Below are 27,728 nucleotides of genomic sequence, written 5' to 3'. Positions count from 1 at the left end.
GTCACAAGACTTGGTTGTGGGACCATTGACCAAAACACACACATACAAGCTTCCAAAATGTGTTCCCATCCTAAAGACTCTAGTTCTTCCTATGCAAAGGGTTTTGTCAAGTAGTCTTTGTCTTCTAAAACCCTTTCTAGGATACACTCTTTGTGCTTTAAGCTTCCATAGGTCTTTGGACTTACCTAACCATGCTGGAAGTTCAGATCCATCTAATGTAGCTACATTGAATTCCTCAATAGGATTCCTTGTCACATCCTTATAAATATGGTCTTTTAGATTTATCATGGTTATTGTTTCTATGTTTCTTAGGCATATATGGTCATATCCCCAATCTTGGACCATTTTTAACTGTCTCATGAATTGTCTTCCAAGTATGATGTCATAGTTGTTCTTCTTGTCAAAATCGGCAATAGGAAATGTATGCTCATATTCGATCCCGCAAGAGGTGACAATTACTTTCTCTAGAAGCCCTAGGGGTTTCTCCATGTATCCATCTGCGACTTGTAGTTTCATTCTTGTTGCTCTCAACATAGGTTTTCCCAAATTTTCCAAGTTTCTTTTGTGGCAATGGCTACCCTAGCTCCGCTTTCAATAATTGCCATGGTGGTGACACCTTGAAATTCCAGAAGAAGAATCGTGTTGCCATCCTCTCTGTGGGACGCGTGTCTAACCTCACTATCCTATCTTATTGCAGTTTTAGTGAGAATCACGATTAAATTGTCAATCCATGGGATGAAACTAACTTGACTAGTGCATAGAGACTACAAGAGGTTGTCAATCCCTCAAAAAACAACAAACAACTCGAATCTAACTCAAGCTACACTCAAGTGACTAAAATCACGAAAAGCCAATCGCTCATCGACAAACAAATCACATCCGTTAAACCATCAAATGACATCCAATTGTAACGAAACTTCTAGGACATGTTTATAAGACCTAAGCTCACATGCTTATGGTTTCAAACCCCACTTAGGTCAAGTTCCAAAATTGCGATTATTAACAGCAGTGTATTTTTTACCTAGTGGTTTTTGACCCAGAATGCACCTAAATGCTTAGCAATGATGCCCCAATATCCCGCCTATGCGTAGTTTTTGATTTTGAAGTGTAAATTTCTACTAATGATGAAATTAGGCCGCAGGTTGGCGACGCCAAAAGCTACGACTTATTGTGATGTGTTTACGTCAATGCGTAGAGCTCTTACCTACGGTTGCAATGCAACGAACATAACTGCAATGTGACAACCGGAGAGGGAGTAGGAAGCGTGAGAAGGAGAGAAGTGAGCCCGTTAGCTCACGCTGTGTATTTCATTATCCAAAACTTACAAAAATTGGCTTGTATACTTTAGCCAAGGTTTTTGGTGGTCAAAACTAATAATATGGGAGCTCTAACTAAAGATAGGCAATGAAAGGTTGATACAATCTGGAAGCTTGCAGCCGTGGCTCATCAATTACAATGTTTATCCAAAAAATAGGAGTTACAATATTCCCAATTTTATCCAAAATAATAAGTGTTTTTACATGGGAGCTCCAAAAAATGGTATCCGTGTTAGCTTGCTGCTAACATACCCCCCTCCTCGCCTGTGTCGTCCCTTGACACAGCTTTATGGGCTGAAGTAGTCTTCGGATTGACGGTGTCAGGAGTTTTTTGGAGCAAGGTATTGCACATATGTACATACACATGCATGGTGCATCAAATAAAGAATTGCCCATTTTCCAGAGCCAGGTGGTTACGTGGGGCCCACATGTGTACAGGTAGGACAGCATGTACATAGTGCATCGATTTTCACTATCACCAGTACCAGTGTGTTTTTTCTATAATAAGGAGGAGTTGGTAGTGTGTAAAACTTCTCGAGGAAGCTATCCGTGGGCCGATGACATGAGGTAAGCAAGTGCGTCAGATGGCATCTAGTGGCGTCAGGAGGTCGAATGGGGTCAATACTTGCACGTGGAGAAGTACGGACACAACGTGGGTGTTTTCTTGTGATAATTATGCAGAAAGTTCATCATGAGGACCATCTTTTGGGGCAACTTCACGTGGTGGCGGAATGCATTATTGGAAAAAATTGAGTGCCAGGTGTGCGGATGGATGCAAAAAGGTGACAACTGTGCACTGCGAGGTCAGTTTTTGGCCTGTTCGGGGTCCGCGTTTGAGGTCATCTAAAAGGCCAAGGGTGCCCAAGTAAAAAAGCTAAGTGTGGGAACTGAAAAAAACAGAGAGAAGACCAGAAAAAACATGGAGAAGAGAGGAGGAACAGCCGCAACTGTGTTTTTGGGGTTTTTGGAGCCTGTTTTGGCCGTAAACTGCTCATCCGATGTCGGATTTGAGCACTTTGACATTGTAGATTGGGGTTTTGGGCCATTCCGGACGCGATGGCGCTGTCCATTTTGCCAAATTCCTCACTCTTTTTCTGCTTTTTTTTTGTGTAATCTTCTCCGGTGAGTGAAGCATCTACTTAACTTTGTGATTGTATCTGGTGTATTTCTTCAATACTGTGTAAACTATTTGCCCCATTGGTGTTGGCCCAAGCTCATTTGTATCTAAACATCAGAAATTCTCCTCTTTTGAGCTAAGTTTTTTGGGTGTGTGCGTGTCTGTGTGTCTCTGTGTTGAGTGGGCAAGTGGGAAGTCTCTCTCCTCTCACTCCATTGGTGTATTCCCTGTCTCGGCCAGGTGGATTGTGTAAGCCGAGTGGTGCCCCATAGTGTGTGTGTGTGTGTGTGTGTGTGTGTCTCTGTGTGTGTGTGTGTGTGTGTGTGTGTGTGTGTGTGTGTATCATTCCAAGAGTGTGTGTCAGGTCAGTATAGAGGCTTTGTGTGTGTTTTTATCCCGCTCACAACAACTGGCAAGGCGATCTTTAAGCACATTTAGTGTCTTTTGGTATCTGATCTTCTTTGCTTTATCTGGTACTTGTTGCCCACCTTTAGGTGATAGCTTGAGCTGATTTGTATCCCAATCTGGTATTGCTTTGTATGTCTGCATCCATGGAATTCCAAGTATCATCGTCTCATTCATGTGTTTATCTGGTAAGCATACAAATTGATAAGGACATGAACATCCATGTACTATCACGTTTAAGTTGACTCCTTCCAATGTTGGAGTTGGGTTCTTGTTGCATCCTTTGATAGTCGCTATTCTTGCTGTCAATGACTGAGTTGTTGCTTTTTTGTACATGGAATAACTGACTGCATTTACTCTAGCTCCTATATCTACCAAAGTATTAGTGATATGATTGTTGAGTTGTACTTTGATGCAAAAGTCCATACCATCTAGCCATTCATCATTTGTTGGCATTGCATCTTTTGACAGTTCCCATTGTTGGGCATCTATTTCCAGTGTGTTGATGGGAATAGGTATTTGTTGATTCTTGAGAGCAGCTTTCCTTTTGAGCACCCGAAGCCTAGCTTCTTCTTGGGCTTCATCAATAACCTGCTCTCATTTTATCTTCCTTTTCTTGGCTGCATGCATTCTTTCTAGCAATTCATTGGTTAGCGGAAAATTGTACTTCTTTAAACAACATCCACTAATCCAATTAGCGATTGGTTCACCATCTAGGGTGGATAGCTTAACTGCTCCACTTGGAGACACGTCTTCAATAATAAACAATCCGTTTTCCTTTTTCTTAAACTTGGAAATGTGTTGCTTAAGGGAATAGACTAAAACTAAGTCCCCTTTCTTGAATATTTTTGTGATGAGATGGGAATCAAAAAACTATTTTTGTTTTCTCTTTTGTGCATAGATGTGAGCTACAACAGTTAGCCTTTGCTTGTCTAGATTCTCTAGATCTTTAAGTATTTTTGACAATTCATGTCCAATCCACTCAATATTATTTGCTACCCTTAGTGCCGGCAATCGAAATTCTATTGGCAGTATGGCATCAAGACCATAAACAAGGTTAAAGGGGGTAGAATTTAAAACTATTTTGAATGAAACCCCATAAGCCCATAGAGCAGCATGGAGATTCATTTCCCAATCTGTCCTTCCTGAACTGACCACCTTAGTCAATATCGAGCTAAGAATCTTATTTGTATGCTTAGCTTGCTCATTTTCTTGTGGGTGATAGGGAGCTTACTTGTTATGCATGACCATAAATTCATTAAGTAGATACTCGATTCCTCATTGAGGAAATGAGTTCCCCTATCACTTACAATCTCTATTGGCAGTCCATATCTTGTGAATACATACACATATAAGAATGCGATAGTGGCTCTAGCATCATTCTTTTGAGTTGCTTTAGCCTCGGTCCACTTAGTCAGATAATCCGTAGCTACAATAATATATTAAGCTTGGGTTCTATAAGCAGGTGGCTGTATTGGCCCAACAAAGTCTATACCCCATTTTGCGAAATCTCTAGCTCCCATCATTGGTCTTAAGGACATGCTATCTACTCGTGTTGGTATTTTTGCTTGTTGACAAGCATCACATCTTCAAACGTATCCTTTGGCATTTGCAAAAAGTGTTGGCCACCATATGTCCGCCATCAAGATTGCTCTTGTGGTGGTCTCACTAGAAAAGTGACCTCCACCAAATCCGGCATGGGCTTGTTCTATAGTTGGAATATATTCATCTTCATTTGCACAAAGATGCAAATGTTGATCCTTACCTCTCTAATACAATTGGTTTCCAATAAGAGCATATTCTCTGGCTTCAGTTTCAATTGCTCTTTGATGGCGTTTACTCATATTCTAAAGAAATATTCGGCTCGATAAGTAAGTAACTAGATAGTTACTCCATTTAGGGACATGTGACATTTGAAACAATGTTACGTGAGGTATGGGTGTTTGTTTTGGGAATTGAGGATAGTCTTTTACAAAAGAGTGAACATCACTCCTCATAGTTGGCCAAAATACTCCAAGTCTCACGATCCTTTACATAGTTTGGTCTTCTGCAAAGTGAAGTCCTACTATGGTGATATGTGCTTGACTTAGGTATTGGTTTTTCTCTTGAGGATTAATGTTCCATCTCGGTTTCTTCTGTATAGACTACCAGCTAGTAATTGATACATAGCCAATTGCTCAATTAATCCAATTGTAATAGGAAGTGGTATTTTCAAATCGACTTGAGCTATGGTCATCAATGATGCCATATTTTCCGACCATCGAGGTATCATTTCCATGGAGAACAGATATGCACCTGGTAGATCATCATCTACTCCTTTAGGAGGTTCTCCTAAAACAATTCTAGACAAATGATGTGCTCTTTGATGAGTAGTGCCCTTTTTTACAACTATAGTGAAATCAAATTCCAGAAGAATGATAAACCATCTCACTATTCTTCCTATGCTGCATGGCTTGTTGACCACGTATAATAAGGCTTGGTGGTCCACAAAGAACACAAATTTGTTTGCTAATAGATAATTTCTATACTTTTTTACAGCATATATCATTCCCAATCCTTCCGTTTTAGTGGTGGTATATTTCTTTTCCACCATGTTCAACTGTCGACTAGCATAGGAAACAGGAACATAAATTTTCCCATCCCCTAGTTGAGCTAGGATACACCCTATGGAAAAATTTGAAGCATCTACATGTATGCGAAATATCTTATTCCAATCTGGTGTTTTCAATATTAGAGCTGAGGTGAGAGCTTTCTTAAGCTTCATGAAGGATTCTTCACACTCATCAATCCATTCAAAGCATGTAATCAAGCTATACATGGGTTTTGCAATTATAGCGTACATGTAAATGAACCGTCTCTAATATTCACAATGTCCCATGAAGGTTTAAACCCCCTTGACTGTTGTTGGTCTAGGAAAATCCAATAACATGAATTTTATCGATATCAATAGCTATGTCATTTTTAGACACTATATGTCCAAACATTTTTCCTTGTCTACCCATGAATGTACACTTTTCAAGATTTAAGCAAATCCTATAAAGTCTACATTTTTGGAATACCTTTTTGAGGTGTTCAAAATGATCAACCTGGATTGATGAATGTATGGATCATCCACATACAATTTCAAGAATTTCCTAAGATATTCTTTAAAAGCATGGCTCATCAATCTTTGAAAGGTGGTAGGAGCATTGATTAACCCAAAGGGCATAACCCGATAAGCAAAAATACCCCATTCCATTGCAAAAGCAGTTTTATGTTGATCTTTTGGGTCAACCAAAAGTTGATTGTATCTCAAAAAGCCATCTAAGAAGCTGTAAGCTTCTTTCCCTGCAACTCGTTCTAACACATGCTCAGTGATTGGAAGAGGAAAGTTGTCTCTAATGGTATCTACATTCACTTTTTTGAGGTTGACACACACTCATAATTTTCCATTCTTCTTGGGTACTACCACAATTGGAGACACCCAATCTGTGTGTTCAATTTCATAAATGAATTCGGCTTCCTTTAGTTTCTCAATCTCTTCATTGATCTTCCTGGAAAATGTTTTATTGTATATGTTTGGCCTTTGTCTATGGTTTTGCATCATCTCTCATGGGTATGGTATGTTGACAAATTTCTGGATCAACACCCTTGAGATCCTTATAAGTCCAAGCAAAGATATCTCGGTATTCTTTTAGTAAGCTTAGTAAAAGCTCTTCTTCATCTTTTGTTAGGTCATTTGCAATGTAGGCAGGACTAGGTTCTTCCCCTGGTTCAATCAAGTCTATCTTTTTTGTGTTCTCATGCCCTTCGTAGGACTCACCTTGTTTTCGCAGTTCTCTAACAGGTTGCTCTACTATGATTTTTATGTCTTGGAGAGTATATTTTTTGAAATGGGATGGAACACTCACTACATCTTTACCATCCTTTTCCATTTCGGTTGTATATATTTTCTTTAGAGATTTTTTTAATTCTTTATATTTGTGTCATGATTGGCTCCTTGTCCTGTTTGTTTGGCTTTGCTTGAGTATCCTGCCTTGTTTTTCTCAATGTTCTTGACATTTTTAGATTTTTGTTTGAAGGATATCTGCCAGTGATTTTGCCCTTGACACAATCATGTGCATCTATTTGCATCAGGAATTGTGTTCTACCGGAGACTGATGGCATAGGTCTTGTTTTCACATTTTTGGTGTCTCTTTTTTGTCTATACCATTTTTGTTGAAAGTCAAAAAAAAATTCCTCCCCTCCTTTCAAGAGTAGCTTAGCTCTCATATGTTCTTTTTCTGACCCTGAATCTTCTAAGGTAGTTGAGTGTTCATCTAACTCATCTGTTGCATTGTAGTAGAGGTCTAAAAAGACTTGTTGATCTTTCATCAAGTCCTTGGGTTCCTCAATTTAATCTTCAATGTGAAGGGTTGAAATCATTTGCATGGGAATTATGTCGTAGCTATCCTCATTGCAAAATTGAGTAGGAATAGACGTATTCACACATACATCCATTGTCGCTAAAATTTGAATCCACTCAAATGGCTCAAACAAATGTTCTGGAAAGGGTCTAGGTACATAGGCTTCCTCTATGCAATCCCTTTCTAAGGTACATTCTTCTCTTTTTAAGCTCCCGTTTTCTGAAACTCCGCACATCCAAATAGAAGCGTCTTTGTTTAACCAAGAAGGAATCTTAGTTTCATCCAAAGAGGTTGAATCGAACTCTTGTATGGGCGTTTTCAAGACATCTTTTTAAGTGTGATCTTTTAAATTAACCCTTGTTATAGATCCCACTTGCTTCAAGTACAGATAGTTCTTTCCCCAATCTTGGATAAGTTTTACATGCTGCATGAAAGGTCTTCCCAATATGATTTCGTAATTAAGTTTCTTCCCAAAGTCTATTATGGCAAAAGTGTGTTGATATTCAATCCCACAAGAATTAACTATCACCTTTTCTAGCAGTCCTAAGGGTCTTTCAATATGTCCATCAGCCAATTGCAATTTCATTTGAGTTTGTCTAATGGCTGGTTGTCCCCAAGATTCCCATACTATTTTTGTGCCTATGGCTATGCCTGCTCCACTATCCAGTATTTCCATGGTTTCAATGTCATTATATTTCACGACAAGGGTGGTGTTTCCTTCTTTCCCTTCATAATATTCTCCGACTTTGTTCATTGGAGCAGATCAAATCTCTTTGTTATCCATTTCGTGTTCCAATCTTTCTAAATTTTTTACGATGAGCCCCGTTATCCCCACCTCCTCTAGGATTTTTTGTAGGTCATTCCATAAATATGGTCTAATTTTTAACAGTTCTCCCAAAGTAAGAGTGCATTGGATGGGTGTAGACATGATTGAATGAATATTGTCTACTTCTAGAGTCTCTTCCGCTCTTTTTACTTGAGTAATCTTACACATTATGATTCCTCTTTGTTATCTCCCAAGTAAGAGGGTAATGTTTTCAAGGTCAATGGTTTAGACATTCCTGAAGCTTCAGATCCGCAATCCCCGTACAAGGATTGTACATCCATGTCCATATCAGGAGGTAGGTTGTCCAACCAAACTTTCTCTATAGGAGTTGACTTTAGAGTTAGGCTCCCATCATTGATCTCTCGAAATTTTTTCGATAAATGCATGGCTAGTCTTTGTCTACGAATGGAATTCCGTCGAAGGAATTTTTGTTGTCATGCACTATAAGTTTTGGCTCTTTTGGTTCAATGTGGGGCTCTACCACCACTTTGGATTTTTCTCTAGTGTCTCTTACCCCACAAGCTCCTCAGGTTTTGCCATACTTCTGAGCTTGGGTTTTTGTTTTTCCAGCAATTCTTGCGTGATTTTTATCAAATTTTGATAAGCTTCAAGCTTAGTTGCTTCCATGTCTGGAGAAGGATAGTTTCCATTTGTTTTGCATGTTTTGGCCTGCTTTAAGTCATGCATGGTAGGCTTCCAAGGCTACATTAATAGGCTCAAGAATTTTATCAACCAAAATGGTTTCTCCAGATTTCACGGTTGTTCCTTTGATTTCACTTTCAGGTTCTTTTACCTTTTCTTGGAATAGCTTTTTTTCTCTCTCCTCGATTTCAGATCGTTGTTTCTGTTTTCTCAATTCATACCTTTTGATTTTGCTTCTTTTGGTCTTTTGAGAGGCAGCTTTTGTGTTCTTCGAATCATCCGAGGAATTATGTTTCTTTTTCTTAGTCTGAGCTCTAGTGATTACCTTGATTGGAACAATCGGTTCACTCTCAGATGAGCTACTAGGTATCAATTGGACTACATTTACTACTATTTTTCCCTTGTTTAAAGGATTTTTGGGGCAATCTCTTAGGAAGTGTCCTCCATTTTTGCAACATTGTATGCAATAAGCTTCAATTGGCTTGAGGTCTGTCAGGCTCTAGGAATTCATTTTTCCAATGATCATCTACACCATAGTTGTGACAGTTTCCCGTTCTTGGCTTAATCATGGGTTTTACCATAGGAGGTCTAACACCTTGATTAGCTACATAATATATTGGTGCGAACCCTGGTGGAGCATAAGTCACAGGTTCTTCCATTGGTGCTGGATGTGAATTATACCAATCTCTTTCTACCATTACTGTAGATGGACTAGGCTCAGCATAGGGTGTAACAGGTACCAGTGCTTGTTCATCTATGACTCCTTCTGAATGCATCTACTTTACAGGCACTACATTATGTCCTGGATACGGAGGTTGTTGACCCAACATAGGTTGAGGTCTTTTCATACCCATCGATGGTCTTTGAGCTGGTGCCATGTTAGGCTGGTATCTGTACATGGGTTGTCCTTGTGGCCTCATGGGCACGTACTGACCATTCCCATATTACTTTGGTCGGAAATAGCACTCATTGGTCTCATGGTTCGTCCATTTACCCTCGATTGCACACCATTTTTGTGGTCTAATTGGTTGGCCCTATTGAGGTATCCCTTGCCCTAGTCCCCTCATAGGTGCTTTTTGCATGTTATTCATCATGTCATTCATCCTTTTAAGCATGTCTTCTATGGATGAAAGTGGTGCTGCAGCAGCCGTTCCCACTTGTGCTGGTTTAGTGGATGTTGTTTTCTCACTTTGATTATCCTTAGGGACATCTTTTTCGTTGAAAATATCACAATTGTCTCATAAGTCAATAGCATCTAACACACATGCTTCTAGGATTGTATGCTTCTTGCTATACAGTATAGCATGAAGTTCTTTGTTTAGCAATCCCTCTAGAAACAATGATACTAGTCGTTCTTCTAAAGGTATCTCTAGCTCTGGGCGTCTAACAATGTATTGTTTCATTTGAGTTGCACAATCCCTAATAGATTAGCCATGTTTCTATTTAAAGCTATAGATTTTAGCTATCGTATTGTGGTTGATCCCCATTTTGGAACAAGCAGCTACAAATCCTTGAGCTAATGTGCTTACATCCATGATTGACCTTGGTGGAATGGTTTGGAACCATGTTAATGCTTTTCCTTTTAATGTCATTCCAAACCCCTCGAATTGAGTATGGAAATCGAATATGCGTTATGCTCTTAGCACTTGTTTAAATCTTGCTAAGTGGTCGTATAGATCCCTTGATCCACTATATTTTTTGACCCATTTTTGGAAATCAGCTGGTCTAACACGTCTATGTGGTTCAACTCCCGGTCTTCTGGTAGTTGGTCCTGTTCCAAGTCCTTCAAACCAATCTATTGGAAATAGTGACTCATGTAAACGTGGACTGGCCTTAGTGTCACTCGGTTTTCTGCATGATGAGGTGTTTTTTGGTTTCTTAACATTACTCTTAGATGATCTCTCATGGTGTTCATCTCTTGGAATTGTTTATGGTCCTTGTCCCAATATCCAATCCCTTATGGAATACCCTTGGTATTTGGTTTGTTCACCTCCTCAATAGTCATCATAACAAAGTTTTTGCTATAACAATCCCTAAATAGGTAGGTTGGTAGGTATGTTGATTCTTTATTCTTGATCTTGAAGATATAGATGATCTTCATGGCCACCAGCTGTCTTGATTTGGCATGCAAAGTCCACAGAAGATCTTTTACATTTCTATCCTCCCAACAATAGACTCCGATCCTAGGATTATCAGTACTAAGCCGTTTCAAGGGCTTCAAAGCAACTTGATCGCATCCCTCGAATTCTAAAGTTGGTGGTCCTTCTTTTGCAGCCAAATCTGGAATTATAATGTTTACTTCTAGCTCCCATTTCTCTATCACGTCAAGGTTCTTGACTTGTAAATACTGAGTTCCGTTTCGATCCATGTACATTTTTCCTTGTTTGTTTGCCCTAATCTCTTCTGCAAACTCAAGACCATGGTCATCAATGTGAATGGCATACTCTTCATTAGGATCCAGGTAAACCTGAGCTCCATAGCAATTAGTCTTATAAAAAGAGAGTATATGCTTGTAGCGCATTGTCATTCCGATTTTCGAGTGAGTCGAATAGGAAGACATTTCAGATGTCGAATCAAAAAAAGTATACAAGACTTCTTTAGGGATAGTGTGCAAGGAATTGCCTTGATTCACGCCTACTTCAGTGGATACTCTACTGGAGGTTTCTCCAAATATGCCATGATTTCCTAGTAGACAACCAGATCTAAGGTTCATAAAGACTTGTGCAGCCCTGGATAGAGTACTTACCTTTGGATTGACTTGTTGTCAATTTCTTCCACTTGACTAGATTGCACTTTCTGTCAAGCTACCGATTCCTCGTCTACACCCTGATTCTTGTAAAAATTTGATCAAGTTAGCTATTCTTCTATAAAGACAGTATAGTTTTTGCTAGCTGTTGTGATTGGTCTATGTGTTTCACTTCAAATCAAGCTAATTGAGTCAACCGTTGCGATTTTCAAACTCGACTTTGGCAAAAATCAAAGGATTAATGTGCAACTTGGAAACTAATTGAACATGTATCAATTTGGATCCGATTGAACCCAAAATTGCCCGGTGGCTTTGTATTATGTTGTTCTAATACTGTACAAGTCCAAAAGTAAAAAATGGTGGCTCTGTGTAGCAGTAGATAATAATTGTGATTATTTACTTTTGTCAATTTTTTACACTTTTTGGCTTGGTTTGCCAAGTATACAACCTGTTAAGGTCCTTGGACAAGTTTCAACAAGTTTGGACAAAACTTGTTCAAGTTTATCAACTGTTTTGTGTCCGTAGACTCTGATTTCAAGAATCTATCCTAAGTCTTACATTTGTCATCCAAATTTCACCAAACTTGATTTGTGAGGTCTACTTGCTATGCTTGACCCTGTGGTATGCTCAAATATGCAAAATTGTCAATTTTTGAAGCAGATATAAATAATTGCGATTATTTACTCTGGCTATTTTTTTTCAAGTTTTTGTCTCAACCTTTGCACAAATCTGTTAATCACCTCTACTTAAGGTCTCTAGCCAAGTTTCATCAAATTTGGATATTTTTTTATCAAATGGTCATCAATTTTCTATCCGTAGATTGACTTTGCAAATTTGGTCACAATTTCCAATCCAAAGATCCAAATCTCACCAAATTTGGTTTGTGGGCTTATTACAACATGGTAAAACCAGTGGTATGCTAACTTGGTCAAAAAAGTTGGAAAATGGAGCAGATGTAAATAATCGCAATTATTTACTTCTGACAAATTTTTGCATCTTTTTTATCAACTGAGCATGTACACATGGCTAACCCATCAATACAAGCCTATGAATCAATTTTCATCAAGTTTGGACTTATTTTTCTCCCATTTACACTAAAGTCTTCAAAAGTCAGTACAAAATTTAGTTTTTACCCAGTTTTTTGCTAGTTTGGTGATCCAAATCCAATGTGCCTTTACAAAAGTTGTTTGTACACATGCAATGAATCACTGGTATCAACCTTGGTCAAATCTGAGCTGAAAGTAAATAATCACAATTATTTACTTCAGGCTTGAAATGAACTAATTTTTGTACTTTTTCCAAGGACAGTCATTTCATGAGTTGTTTTAAGCCTATGAATCAAGTCAAAACATAATTTGGCCTAAAATGTCAAGAAAAAGTAAATAATCTGAGTTTTTGCAAAACTTTTGAAATTTTTACCTCAAAGTGTCCTTGAACTTACCCACTGGTGCATACAACTTTTAAGCATACTCTCCAATCGGATTGAGTGGTTTGGAGTCTTTTCGTGCTATTTCTAGCCGTAGACCTGAAATTCTGCAACTTCAAATACAAGTCACAATGATTCTTTTGGAGAGAGCAATGTTCTGAAATCCACCTCGGATTCTACTTACCCTACTCCTAGGTTCTTATGTAATGTGGTTGTGGAAAATGTCCACAAACACTTGTTTTCTTGTTTTTTTTATAGTTTTCCGAGCTTTGATCTTAAGACTTGTTTCGTCTATCAATCATTCTCAAAATCCTAATCTAGTTCTACAATCCTAAAGGCACTCGACAAGTACGATTACTTCCAAGTTACCTCTACACAGCAAAAGACGACAATCTTAAGCTATGCGGTTTCTAAAAGAAAGTTTTTACTCTATGAGATCCTAGAGGAAGATAAAGGATAACTTCACAAGACGCTCGTGTTTTTTCGTAGTTTAGGTCTCTTCAATCCCCGACAACGGTGCCAAATGTGGGACGCATGTCTAACCTCACTATCCTATCTTATTGCAGTTTTAGCGAGAACCACGATTAAATTGTAAATCCATGGGATGAAGCTGACTCGACTAATGCATAGAGGCTACAAGAGGTTGTCAATCTCTCAGAAAACAACAAACAACTCAAATCTAACTCAAGCTACACTCAAGTGACAGAAATCAGCAAAAGCTAATCGCTCATCCACAAACAAATCACATCCGTTACACCATCAAATGACATCCAATTGTATTGAAACTTCTAGGACATGTTTATAAGACCGAAGCTCACATGCTTATGGTCTCAAACCCCACTTTAGGTCAAGTTCCAAAATCACGATAATTAATAGCAGTGGATTTTTGACCTAGTTGTTTTCGACCCAGAATGCACATAAATGCTTAGCAATGATGCCCCAATATCCCGCCTATGCGTAGTTTTTTATTTTGAAGTGTAAATTCCTACTTATGATGAAATTAGGCCGTGGGTCAGTGATGCCAAAAGCTACGACTTATTGTGATGTGTTTACATCAATGCGTAGAGCTCTTACCTGCGGTTGCAATGCAACAAACATGACTGCAATGTGACAACTGGGGAGGGAGTAGGAGGCGTGAGAAGGAGAGAAGTGAGAGCCGTTAGCTCATGCTGTGTATTTCATTATCCAAAACTTCAAATAACTTACAAAAATTGGCTTTTATACTTTAGCCAAGGTTTTTGGTGGTCAAAGCTAATAATCTGGGAGCTCTAACTAAAGATATGCAATGACAGGTTGATACAATCTGGAAGCTTGCAGTCCTGGCTCATCAATTACAATCTTTATCCAAAAAATAGGAGTTACAATATTCCCTATTTATAAAAAATAATAAGTGTTTTTACATGGGGGCCCCGAAAAATGGTCTCCGTGTTAGCTTGCTGCTAACACTCTCCTTCACAGTATTCTCCAACTTTGTTTAAAGGTATTGTTTTGGTAGTAAGGTACGGCTTTTTGAGTTCTTGAATTCCCTCGTGGATTTGTATCGAAGGGTCCTTCATTCCAAACTTTTTTAAATAGCTTCCTACCATCATCCAAATGTTTGTTCGTATCCATAATAGCTTAGCTAACATTATTGTACATGTCACAAGTGTCGATAAAATGTCAATCAGCCCCTTAAATTCAATGAAATTCTTGGAAGAGATCTCTGTAATGGGAATGCAACCACGTCTAATTTGGCTTCATGTTCTCCCATATAGGACGGTAATGTTCTTAGCAATTGGGGTTGACTGTCTATAGATTAAACAGACCCTTGGTCTCCCCAGTATGATTGCACTTCTAGATTTATTCAAGATCTAGCCTCAAATTCCTCTATCACTGGAAGAAACACTCCTCTTCCATCACTAGCCTGGTTTACACGTTTGCTTAACTCACTGGCTTCATTGGCCTCTCTAACTTGTTTCCATAGTTTGTCAATACCTTCTATTTCTCTTCACTCCTTTGGTATACCTAGGTGGAATCTATCAGAAGATTGATTTATGGTATTCATCACTATCTTGCCCTTTTGCGGGTGTGTTAGTTTTTGGTTCGTGATCCGGGCTAGAATCTGGCTTTGGTTTGGTGGGATTATTGGTGCTGGTGGGACAAGGATCACATATTCAGGTTTTCCAACTGGAGGTTCTAATAAAGCTTAGGTGGTTTGAATGAATTTTTGGCACATTTCAAGCCTTTGCTTCTCTAGCTCTGCATCATATGGATACGTCATCCACCTTTGTTCTTGAGTTTGATTATTTTTGAGCTATGCACCATAGGCTTTAAGGAGGGCGTATAATGGTTTGCTGACCTTTTCTACAAAAGTGATCCTCTTAAAGTAGCGCTCTTGGGTTTCTCAACTATACCTGGCTCTGACATTACCTCAGGGGTTCCCTTTTCTTCATTTGTTTCTTCTTACAATTTTCTCAATTTTTCTCTTGTTTGTTTTAATTCTTCGGCTAAGAAATTCTGTTCGTGTGTAAGGGCCTTCTCCTAGCCCTTATACAAGGCCAACATATTTAAGCCGCCGAGTTAAAAGATGAAAAAGAAAAAGAAAATAATAGAAAGAAAAAAATGTTCGAGAAAAATTCAGGTTCAATTCAAGCACCAAAGTATACTCACAAGACACTTTCGGCTTATGCCATGGGACATGGACATAAACAATGCATAGGAAATTATCTTTTTATTTTGAGAAAATTAGCATAAAGAAAAAGATAAAATAAGGAAAAAAGAAAAATATAAAGATAATGGAGAAAAGGAGAAGATAAGGATAAGGTGAGTAAGTAACTTGTTGAGAAAGTTTTTTTTAAGTAAGATACATTATCAAACAAAGATAAGTTATGAAGATAAAGAAGATAAGCTATCAGGATAAGTGAAAGCACTTATAAAAAATGTGCATAATAAAAGGGATTCTCTTCTCATTTTTCACTTCTCTCCTTCATTTCCTTAAGGTGAAAACTTGCGAGTAAGCTTGAGAAATCCATAGCCAAACCTCTTTCACACACACACCTCCTACACACACACACACACACACACACACACATCTCTCCAACAGAAGCCATGGCCAAAACATAATCAAGTTTTTCAAAACTTGATCTTATTCTTCACACTACACTCTCCCTCTCCTCTCTCCTAATTCTCAAGATTTTCATAGCTTGAATTCCTTTTGCCTCTTACCATTCTCTCATTCCAAGTAGTCAAATTGGTGGTCTTCAAGTGAAGTGAAGAGCCAACTACATCCAAAGCAAGGAAAAGACTAAACTATACACATACTAAGGTATTGTTTTCTTGTTCTTTGTATGACCTTGCACTTGCTTGAAAGTGAATTACTTTCATGCTTACATAAATTTATGCTTAAGCTCTTATTTTTCCATAAGCAAGATTTTTTCTCGGAAAGAAGAGATAACTACTTAATTTTGTTGTTTCCCTCTAATTATGATTCATTACTAATCATAACTAACCATGTTGCTAACAACTAACCTCGATGTTATTTCAAGTTCCATTGTTTCAAGTTCTCTAGATTACTAGACTAATATGGCATAGAGAGAGTAAAAATCACTCTCTTTAACCATAGGTGACTGGAGATCATGCTTATATTTCAAATTTTGTTCTATAGATTACCAGACTAATCTAGCATAGAGAGAGTAGAAAGCACTCTCTTTAACAATAAGTGACTGGAGATCATATTTATATTTCAAGTTCTATTCTCTAGATTACTAGACTAATATGGCATAGAGAGAGTAGAAAGCACTCTCTTTAACCATAGGTGATTGGAGATCATACTAAAGTAACATGCATGTTGGATGGTGATTATTATCTATGCGTATCCTTAAACCCTGCCAAAAACGTATTTTCTCTATTTTTAAGATGCACAAGATAATTGATACATAATCACGGGTAATTAAGTATTGGAAATATTGGAATTAACTATTCTATTCAAAGTGGCATTATAATTTACTCAAAAAGGAATGCTCTTATCAAAGGTTCACAAGTTTTTTTAAAAATTTAAGAAATATGATTTTTCTTCTTTCAAAGAGAAAAAGAGCATGTGTGTAAGATTTGAAGTTATTAATACTAATTCTCTCAAGGAGAGTTAAGTTTTGAAGGGTAGCTCTATCTTAATCAAAGGAATTTTTCTTTGAAAGTGGGAATTTCCTTCCAATTAAGGTTATCCCACCCCCCCCCCCCCACCCCCCACCCCCTCTAGTTATCAATTGGAAAGTCTCAAAACTTTAAGCCTCTTCTAACTACATAATTAATTCTCTCCACGGTAGCAAAGGTATGCCTAAAATTCCTTCTTAAAGAAGATTTTTTAAATCATTCATACACTATTACGTGAGAATTTTTCACTAAACTAGCATGTCCACTCTTAAGAATGTCACATTTGCACTCTTACACTACCATGCATAGAAGGGTTTCACTCTTGCATAAGCATTCATAGGAAGTTCCATGATTATTTGTCTCAAGATTGCAAGTTGGTGCATTTTGAAGTTTGTGTTTACCACGCATAGATCATACCAAAACAAAACTCATTGTAGAAAGCATATGCATTGTTCATTTCAAGTTTGCTTACTTTCCAGTTTGTTTGCAAATTTGAAGGGGGGAGTAAGAGGATAGTTTCACGGATGTCGTGACTATGTTGCTTGAACATAAAAGTCCCATCACTTCCATGGAGATGCCACGTGGATGGAAAATGATGCAAAGGGACCAAAATGGGATTCATCGAAGTTGGGGGGTTAACTTGAAACTTACGTCGAGACAAAACCTTAAACTCCCAAGAGACTCGTTGTATTTCTTAAGATCTTGTTTGATTAAAGATTAAAATGAACTAGGAACCAAGAGATTATAACTCAAGGAACTTGATCTAAATTTAAACTAGGATTAAAAATTTACCGAGAAGATTTGACGTGGATAGCTCTAGCATAACATAGAAGATTAAATGTGAACTTTGTCTTACATGCTTGGAAAAGACCGGCGTAGATGTTTACCTATAGGATACAACGAGGGGTGATCCTTTTCAGCTAGGACTGATAACCCTTGGTCTATGTTTTAAGCTTGCGTTCATTCAATGCCCTAGAAATGGGATTGAATGGGAGTGTGTCCCAGCCGGGTAAAGGGCCAAATGCGTCTGGAAATTGGCCTAGTCTGGGTAGGTATGATGCTGACAGGAAAAGGAGGAAGAAAAATGGATCCATGAAGGGATCAAGATAAGGGAGGAGGACGTGATATAATTAAGGAGCTCTTCTAATTATTTGGTAAAAAGGGACCTTGGAAAGGCTAGGAACCTAAATGGGCTATTCCGCAATTGTTCTCATCAACCAAACCTTTGCTCTGCTTCTCAGATTATTGACTTTAAAAGAATCTAGAGTAGATTATTTTTGTAAGCCTTTCCCACACAAGATAAAGAAAAATAAGAATTGAAAATTGTATCATGGTGCCACCCCCACACGTGGCGGAGGAGACAGGATACCCAAGTCCGAGGATGAGGATAGGGATATGCTTAGAGGAGCATATGTGATTGCTTGAAAGATAACTAGATAATTTTACTAGTACTAAAGGAAAAAGGTGGAAAGGACCTGATAAATGCACACTTGCAAGGGTATGCAAAAGTTTGCATGCTGCTTTCAAATGCTTGAAATGTATTCTTGGTTTGACATGTTTGGAATACTGTTTTCTAGTATCATAGTACTACCTTGAAAGGATGAATTTATCAAACGGTTTGGTGGGTGGATAGATTCCGAAGGGTTAATTTGTTGGCCAGAAAGTTGAACCCAATTTTATGTTGCTTGTTAAGACCAAGAATGAGGAAAGGGATTCTGATCTACGGAGTGGGGATCAAACTTGGGAACGAGGGTTTTGGGTAGCTATTAAATACACTCATCTTAGGGGAACGTACTGATGGATGTGCTTGGTCATAGTTGAGAAAAAAGTGTCAGTGGCCTTGAACCAAGGATGAATTAGAGGACTCCCACCAGTTGACCCTAGAAGGTGGAGTTTGAATTTAGTCTGATGACTTTGATTGGAAAATCTGACCGGTAAGCAATGGTGCTTCAGGGCTAAGGGATCCACATGAGAGAAATGAATGTTATCACGCCCTTGAGTTGGCATCAAAGAGCGGAGGAGCCCTGTCTTGTTGTTAGTTTCGAGCGAAAGGGATGTCTGAAATCGTGGTGTATCTATTTGGAGATGGTACAACCGACGGTCCCTGGCATGGCCCCCACATCGTGTTCCTTCCTAATTTCATCCTAGCTTTCCTAGATTTCCATGAGTTTTGCTGACTTTTTGTTCAATACTAGGTGCATCAGCCTTTGGTTCTTCTATGATAGGTTCTTTTTCTATTTTTTGAGCTTGGGCTCTTCTGATCATCTAGATTGGTATCACAATTTTGTTTTTTGATCCACTACTAGATGGTACTACCTCAAGTATATTCAAAATTACTTGTACTCCTTTGTTTGGGTTCTTTGGGTAATCAAGAATCAAATGAGTGATCTCACACTTAGGGAAATATGCATTCACCCTTATGAATTCATCATGAGGACAATCTCTCATTAGGTGGTCACTGCGACACTTATAACAAGGTCCCTTAGGTTGTTGAGGTGCTCCTTGAGCAGCCCTCTGCTGATAAGCCGGTTGTGATCCTACTAATCCCCCATCTTCTATGAATAGCAATGTGCATTCATCCAAGATGTATCTAGTTTCTCCTGCAGCATGTGCAATAGTTGGTGGTCCAACCGATCCGATCACGCTCCATTGTTTTGACGCTTTTGGTTCTTCATGTGGATAATATCCTATTTTGATCATATATCCACTAGGCTCCTCATAATATGGTGGCATTGGTACTAGGGCGTGTTCCTTAAATTCTTCTATCACTGGTGCATATTTGACTCCTACAGGTCTTGTTCCTTGAAGTGGGAATTGTTGTCCTAAGACTGATTGTGGTCTTTCAACTCCTACTAGTCCTGGAAGAATTCTCATTCTGTATCTTGGCACTTGTGGGGGTTGTGCTTGTGCTACTTGGGCTTGTGGGGCATGATGGCGCTCCTTTACGTATCCCTTGTTGTGATAGTACTCTTCACTTGTGTGATTTGTCCATTTTTTCTCTATCACCACACACCACTTATGTTGCTTAACCTATGGCTTAGCAAACATATTGATCCTCTTGAGCACCTCTTCAATGAATTGTTCTTGATTTAACGAATATTTTTCTTTTTCTACGGACTTGACAAATTTGGATCCACTATGCTGTGATGAGGAATCATTGTCTAAATCCTTGTAATCTCCTTCATTGTATACAACACAATTGTCCACCAAGTAAAGATCTTCTTCCGTCAAGCCATTCAATGTAGGACCCTTTTCCATGTGCAAGTCTTTCTGGAGATCTACATTCTTCAATCCTTGGATAAAAATGAGCATTTACCTTGACGAGTTTGGCAGTTCTTCTACATGGCAAAACTTTGTTATCTCTTCAACCGTAAGACTACTTTTCGTATGGATTCTCCTTATTTCTACTTGAATTTATGGATTTTTGAGATGGTGTTGTGAGTTATACCTCTTTGAGAGAATTCCTCGATAAACTCTTCAAACACCTCCCCTAGCGAGTTCAAAATCTATACATTCTAGGGAATCAAACTAGGTAGCAGCACCCTCTTCAAGGGTTAGTCCAAATCCTGCAAATTGTATTGGAAAGTCTAGAAATTCCTTAGCTCTAATGATGCACACAAATGTTGCCACATGATCTATCGGATCTTTGTTTTTGGAATATTTCTTGTTTACCCACTTCTTGACTTGAGATGGACTGATCCTACAGAATTTTATCAATCTAAGCATAGGGTCTCCCAATCTTCCTCTATGAGATCTTTTCGGCCTAGGGTATGGTAAGTGTTCTTACCCTAGGGGTGCTCCTAATCCATAATTCCTGGCTGGTCTCACAGGTGGTCGCTCCTCTCCTCGGACCCTTTCTTCTTGTTCTTGTTCTCATTCTTGATGTGGTGCTTCTGTCTTGGTCGGATTAGATGTTCTTGTTCTATTCTCATCTTGGTACTGCTGATGGAGTGGTGGTATTGGTGGTGCTCCTAGCCCTGACATGGTTTGATAACCACCTCTGTATGTGTTTTGTTATGGTGTTGCATGGTGTTCAAGCCGTGCTTGAAATGATAACGGTGTGGCAATGGCTGTTCAATGGTATGCAACGGGGTGTCAATGTTTTGAAAAGGGATTTGTGGATTTTCTAGGGGTATGTGAGGGCTTTTGCTTCTCTTCAAAAGCATGTGTTAGCAATTTTGGCGTTATCACTCTTCCTACATCCCGTGGATGGATTGGCTCATATTTTTGTCCGTACTTATTGATAAAAATGATATTGGTTCCTATTACTGTGTCATAAGAAAACAAGTATATGAATTTGTCTTTGCTTAATTCATTCTCGTGGGGTTCCAGTGAGCACTAGTAAGAGATGACTCCCATCCCCATGCTTGTAAATCCCAATATTTTCTTGAATTGTAGCCACTCTTGCCACTTTCTTGTTGTAAATGTAAAAGGCTCCAGGAAGGTAAGGTAGTTCTTGGGTCTCCATAACCATCGCCCCTTGTGCCATGTTGTCTCCATACCGATTGTAGTTTTTTGGGTCTTTGAAAATGAGGTAGTGGTTCCCCTCTTCATCGCGGAATCTATCATTATAATCATTTCCTAGGATTATATCTAATCCTTTAGCAGGTCGTTCCTCATATATAGATGCATTTCCATCCTTGAGTGTCTACATAAACTAGGGCTCCATGGGTGTTTGTTCCCTTTAGGAAGATTGTCGTATATTTTGGTGTGTTCAAGGAGTTTTGGTAGGTACTACCTTGTAACCCCTTGCTGTTGGTAGCCTCCTAGTTGCTACATTTTAGCCATCCAGTGACATGATTTGTCGGAAGAGGTGTCAGATTAGCTAAGAGACCTATCTTGGCTTGGGTTACACTCTCCTCTATTGACACTAGACTCCCTTGGTCTGTCGCTACTCTATCGTCTCTCACAAGATAGCTACACAATCTCAAATACATCAGAATAGATAGACACACTCTTGCAAAATCCCAACCTCTTACGTGTGAGGTTAGCTAGTTCTTTGTGTAGCCTTTGCTCTTGGTAACCTGGATACCTATATACACAAGATCAAGCGCTTTGTCTCTTGGCTCTTTGAGTGATTAGTCCAATTTTCTCTCCAAAATCTTCACTAAAATTCAAAATTTTGCAGAAATTTTGAAACCTAGGTCAAGAATTTGACAATTCAAAGCCTTATCTTTAACAAGGTCTTTGAGTGTGATCTCTGGAGTCTGCTTTGTTCAACCAAGGTATTTCTGGAACCTTGGAAAGATAGCCTCCAGGCTAGTATGGTTATAATTTCAAGCTCGGCAAAATGGCAGCAAACGCGATGGTGACATTGGTGGAATTTTTTAGCCTTGTCAATTCTTATTGGTTAATCTTTACCTAGTGAGTATTTTGACACTTTGTATGAAGTGTTTTGACACTTTTTGAGGCATGATGGGTCAATTATCAGTTTTGGCCTTTGACATTTAGTTTTTGGGTGATTATAGGGGCTTTTACTGGTCCAAATGAGTCAAGGAAGGTATATTTGAGATCATTTCACTGCTAGGAATCAAATGACACCAACCTAGTCCAAGTCTAGCATAGATGGCAGCTATCACGATAGCTAGATTTGGAAGATTTTTGACTTTTGGCACTTCCAGTGGCTTCCCAACAATCACTTCTATATCTTTTTACACCTATGTGTTATATGGAATTTTGAATTTTGACCTGTCAAAAGTCAAGTTAACTCCCCGAGCCTGATCACTGAAGCAGTTTTGGATTATTTTATCCAATTTTTCAATCTTTTTGACCTGTGGAAAGTGGATTTGGCAAGTATGGGGCTTAGGGATCCTGCTAGTTTGCTTCAAATATGAAAATGTAGCAGGTGGTAGTAGTCATGATAGCTGGCACTAAGGTTTGTTTCCTAGCTAGTAACTTTTTGATGTTTTTTTTACCTCTAGGGCTTCCCAAGGACACCTTGTATCACTCAAAATGATCACTTTTTGGCTTTTGTTCAAAGTTTTAAGTCCAACTTAATGCAAAACCACTGAAACAATAACCAAAATTTCTAGATAAGTTCTACTAGAGTGTATGCAAGTACAAGCAAGAAATCCTCAATTCACACACTCCATTCTCAAGTTATGCACATTTTGCTTGTTCAGTCACTTTACCATCAAAAGCCACAATGTAGGATCCAAAAGCAACTTTGGCTAGGCCAAGAAACACCAAAATTTAATGTTACCCTAACCACTTCTCCTACATCTAATCTAAATAAAAAAATAACAAAATATAAAATTGAATGAAGTAAAAACGAAGTTAAAAGAAGTGATAGTGGAGTAGATGATAGCGGAATTTTTGAATATGGTCCTTACTTATCACAAGCGCCTACTAAACACAATTTACAATAAGACTCAAACCGCGGACTCAATGCACAATGCACTAAAACCAACAATGAAGGTTGTCCTACCCTATAATGCAATGAAAAGAGAACACACGACTTTTCCATCTACTTGAGAAATCAGCAAGCCTCACTTACTCTTCTACCTAAAAATAAATGTAATGAAGTGTAACACTTGGACAGTGGGTAAAGAAGAACATCACCACCACCTCCTCTGCTAATGTAAGTCCTACATCTTGGGCAATGACACCAATATTGGCGGATCACCGCGATCAGATGATGTATCCTAGCGAGAATTAAAACTAACATAAATGTGTCAATTCAAGGATGTAGCCTACCCAACTAGTGCATGGAAACGTCGAATGCAATGCCCCAACACCAATGCACTGAGGAGACCCATGATTTTCAACTCGTCTAGGAGGACTCAGACACAAGAGGGGGGAGACATGTCAAAAGACATGAAAAAACTTAGTCAAAAAAGTTTGTATATATTATTAGGCATTGTTTTAGAATCTACTTAAACCTTATTGTGCTTTATTGCGGCTGGATTTTTTTGAAATATGCTAAGTAATGCCTAAAAAGTAAGTAAAGGGGAACATGAAAAAGGCCAAAATAACCCCATACTCTTAATATACTCCATAAAAAAAGTTTTTCATGCCTTGTAGCTAATAATGCGGTCACCCTTGGTCCAAAAATTCAAGAAAAACACAAAAATAGACCAGGATGGCTTAAAATACTCTGTACATAGAAAACTTCTTATTTTCCTAAGCCGAGTATAATTTATCTAATTTTGAGTAAATTTTTGGATTGATTTTGGCTTAATTTAGCTCAATTTTGAGAATTTTCCTTGTTTTCTAGTATCTTTTCAAGATTTTCTTCCTTAAAATCTTATAAAAAATCTAACAAAGAAATGGAGAATCTGAAGACAAATGATAAAATCCCATAATAAAAGGAACTCATAGAAAAAGTTTGGAAGCAAACAGATGACATCAAATTGTGGCCTAAATACGACAGTGGCCCGGAAGGTAAACCCGTCGTATCTAGGTCATACAAAGTCCAAACAAAAAATTGAAAGATCTGGCTAAAATCTAAGGTACACACAGGGAATGATGGAATTTGTAAGATCCCCAATTTTTGGGTCTCTTTTAAAAATAAGAAAATAGATTTCAATATCTATTTTGTTAAATTTTGGATTTAAGATGCTTGATTGACATTATCGTAAGGTTCTAAAGTAAAAAGCAAGACCGTTTCCATGTTCTAGTAGGTCAGGTGAATGTTTGATTCAGTTTTTGAAAATTTTGCTTTTTTTTTTTTATGTTTTTTATGCCTTTAAGTGTTTTTTTGCAAAAAACAGGATCGGATCCTTAATCTACGTGTTCCAGGGAAGCTATGGTTCAAACTTTTTAAAAACAAAACGGTTTAGCAAGCGAAAATTTTTCTTAGGCAACACGACGACGGAAAGGGATACAAAGCTATGCGAGTTTAAGGGCGGGGGGGGGGGGAGACGAAAAATACAAGTTTACACCAAACGCGTTTCGCTTTCATTAGCTCATCAGTGGTGTAAACAAAAAGGAGGATATGGAGGGGGTATAAATAGTGAGGTGTGGTGTGGCTCAGAAAATTGTAGTGGTGCCCCATTTTGAAGAGGTTATTGTACCTCTTAGGAGGGTACTTACAAAAAAGGGAGGGAAAGGTGGAGAGTTATTAGGGCATTTAAAGGAGTGGCAAAATTGTACAGGAAGGGGACTAGTCAAAAAAAAGGGGGGGATTTGACTTAGCCTAGGGAATGGGTGGAATTAAGAGGGGTTGCATATATGTATGAGGCCAAAGGTAGCTGAGGGAAGGTTTAGTCAATTACGGGGGGGGTGGTTGTGTGGGGTTTAGAGGGGTTGCATATATACATGAGGCCACCGAAGATAGTTGAGGTAGGATTTTGTTAATTATGAGTGGCATTCCCTTTGTGGGGGGGGGTTTGAGGGTTGAGTGGAAAAAGAAGAAGGAGGTTTAGAGAGAAGGGTTCCGAGGTTGGGTGCATTCATCCAACAAATCAAAGGTCTGGGCAAGTGTGCGAGGTCCATGTTGGATTTCAGCAGATAAGTGAGGGGTTGGTTAATGGAACAAGGTAAGTTGAGATGGCGGATTAGAGGTGAGAAAGGAATCTTGATAATGGTAGGAGAAGGTTTGGGTTTGGACAATTTTTGAAGGAGAGAGGGTCTTAGATCATAGGAAAGGTAGAGAAAGCAAGCTTTTAATAGGAGGAGGGATATCCCTTCGCTCTAAGCCTAGTGTAGAAGAGGTTACAAATAAAGATAAATCCAGAAAGAGATCTTTCCCTAATGATGTACCTCCTAAGCTCTGAGAGAATAAACGCAATCTTTTGCTGCGTAGGGTGCCAAGATTGCCAAGGGATATAGTTGTAGGAGTTTAGGTTTCTTTGGTGACAGTGGGTATCAAGGATCCCATACGCTGCAAAAGAGGGTCCCTTGAAAAAATGGATGTCCAGAATAAAAGATTCTTGAGAGGAGATTGAAAGGGAAATTTTGATATGTTCTTGGAGGGGGCGTCCATACTTTTGGAGGAGGTTGTTTAAGCTAGAGTGAGGACCATCCCAAATTCCAAAGGCATCATCCACAAATCTCTTGAAGTAGAGAAGGGAAGGGGAAGATAGGAGATTCATGCCTTCTTATAAAAAGCAAAGGAAAAGGCAAGCATACACAATCGCAAAGTTTGACCCCATAGCGGTGCCTTTAATTTGGTGCCAAACTTCTCCATTGAAAGAGAGATAATGGTGGTTAAGGATAAGAGAGGCTAAGGACAAGATGAAATTGACCTTAGGGGAAGGACCTTCGCAGATGGGGATATAGGGGTAGAAAGATTCAACATCAAAGGTGAAGAGGATAATGTTGGGAGGAAAAGAAGTAGAAGCTAAGTCTAAAACAAGAGATTGAGAGTCTTTAAGGTGTTGTGTTTTGGACAAAAGAATGGGGTATAGTTGTGCATGGAGCCACTTAGAGGCGTTCTCCAAGACGTAACCTTTGTAAGAGCAGATCGGACGGCCTACAAGGATGGGTTTGTGGATCTTAGGTAAAAGGAAGAAAGGGGAAGGCTTGGGGCTTTCAAGTGAGGAGGAGAGGATAAAAACTCTTTCGTTGTAGGGAAGAAGAGGATAATTGGTGACAATGGAGGAAAGGAGGGATTTGCACAAAGGGTAAAGGAGTTGTGGAGATTTTGTAGTAGGTGAGGGGGTCCATAAGGTGACGAAAAGCTTCATTATAGTACCAAGACTTAAAAAGGATAACTGGTCCTAGATTTTTATCTGCCGGTTTGATAATGATGTTCTGATCATTTCTTAAGGATGAGATAGAATGCATTAAAAGAGGTTTAGAGCGAAAAGGAGGAAGAGAGGATAGAAGAGGTTTTAGGAGAGAAGAGATAAGACTAAAGGTTTGGTTAAGAGTTGTGGTGGGAGAGGGAGGATTCCAAAGAGGATTTGGGATAGAAAAAGGAGAGGAGGAAGAGAGGGTTCTTTATTATTGAAAGACATTTTAAGTTGCAAACCCCTTTCTAAATTAGAATAAGCTTGAAGAACAGAGGAGAGGGGGGGTGGGGGAGAGGGGGGAATATAATTGAGTCCAAGGCCTACCAGCCTTTGTTATGAGGGAGAGAGGGAACGATTAGAAAGGTTATGGAAAGAGAGGTTAGTAACCTTGTGTTCAAGGGAAAATGTGGTAATTTTGCTAAGAGTCAAAATTTTAAAGAGGTGGGGGTTAGTGAGGGGTAGCCAAAATTTACAACGTTTTCTACCTATGTAGGTGGGGTAGGAAAGAAAAGGGAGCACACAAGGAGGAGGGGTCCAAATATGAGGAAAGAGAGGGGCTTGAGAGAAGAGCAAATGGACCCAAATGGTAGGGTGCTCCTTCCCTATTTCTCCCTCCTCCATTGCAAGTTTCTTGAAGTTTTAGGTAGGCTATACTTACGGTGTAGAGGCTTGGGTTGTGGTGTGAAAGAGTTGAGGGGGTTGTGCGGAGTTTTGAGTAGAGAGGGTAAGGGGGCAATGTTTGATGAGGAGGGAGAAGGGCAAGATTTTTTTGGAGTGGTTAAAATGGGAGGATTGTAAGAGGGGGAAGTAGTGTAAGGGTGGCCTAATGGGGGCGAGGGCTTGGGTTTTTTAAAGGGTTGATAGGTGAAATTTACATAGGAAGTTTTATTCAAAGGGGGAGGCTTCTTGAGAGGTTGTCGAGTGTTATGTGAGACAACTTTTGGAGGAGAGGGCTTGTAGGAGGTTAAATGGGAGTTGTTAGAGAGCTTCTTTTGGGGGGGGGAAAGAAGCTTTTTTGTTTGGGTGGTGACCTCATGAAGCACCAATTCACCCACCGTTT

This window comes from Adiantum capillus-veneris, chromosome 5 (genome assembly GCF_014529385.1).
Source record: "Adiantum capillus-veneris isolate H3 chromosome 5, ASM1452938v2, whole genome shotgun sequence".
NCBI lineage: Eukaryota > Viridiplantae > Streptophyta > Polypodiopsida > Polypodiales > Pteridaceae > Adiantum > Adiantum capillus-veneris.
The sequence above is the reverse complement of the archived record's forward strand: the minus strand, read 5'-3'. Positions refer to the sequence as shown.